Raw genomic sequence first — 560 nt, forward strand, 5'->3', positions numbered from 1 at the left:
GCTGATTTCCTGCCCCTCCTTGGGCATTCTGGGCTCCATGAATTGTTTGCTGGCTTCCTGCAGGGGGCTTTCCTGTGGGCCATTCCTTTCTAGGAGGGGCTTGGAGACTGCACACCTCCTAAGATCTGCCTACAGCCCTGTCCTGAGGTGAGCCTCCCAAGACACTCAGCAAGGGGTTTCAGGAACAGGAAAGGAGACGGAGGTGTGGGGAGTGTGTGCTCATGCAGGAAGGAGAGTGTCACTAACTTGGGCATGGATGGCTGCCATTTTCAGCAGAACCAGATTTGCTGGCACAATTGTTTTAACAATGCAGATGCAAGCGCTGCAGAAAGATCCTCCCAGCCTAAATTAAAGAAGCCACAGAGGGAAAAAAATTCCAGACCACCTTTCTCCACACTACCCTCCCACCCGCAAGTCCTCTGTCATCAGCAGCAATTTCAGCACCTTGCTGGGTCCCATAGCCATTTCCAACCCCTCCTGATCTTTGGTTATCCTGGAAGGTGCCATGATGGTACCAAAGGACAACATGGGGAGCATTAGTTCATTCCCTCCCCCCACCC

The sequence above is a fragment of the Propithecus coquereli genome, unplaced genomic scaffold (genome assembly GCF_000956105.1).
Source record: "Propithecus coquereli isolate 6110/MARCELLA unplaced genomic scaffold, Pcoq_1.0 Scaffold846, whole genome shotgun sequence".
Classification (NCBI taxonomy): domain Eukaryota; kingdom Metazoa; phylum Chordata; class Mammalia; order Primates; family Indriidae; genus Propithecus; species Propithecus coquereli.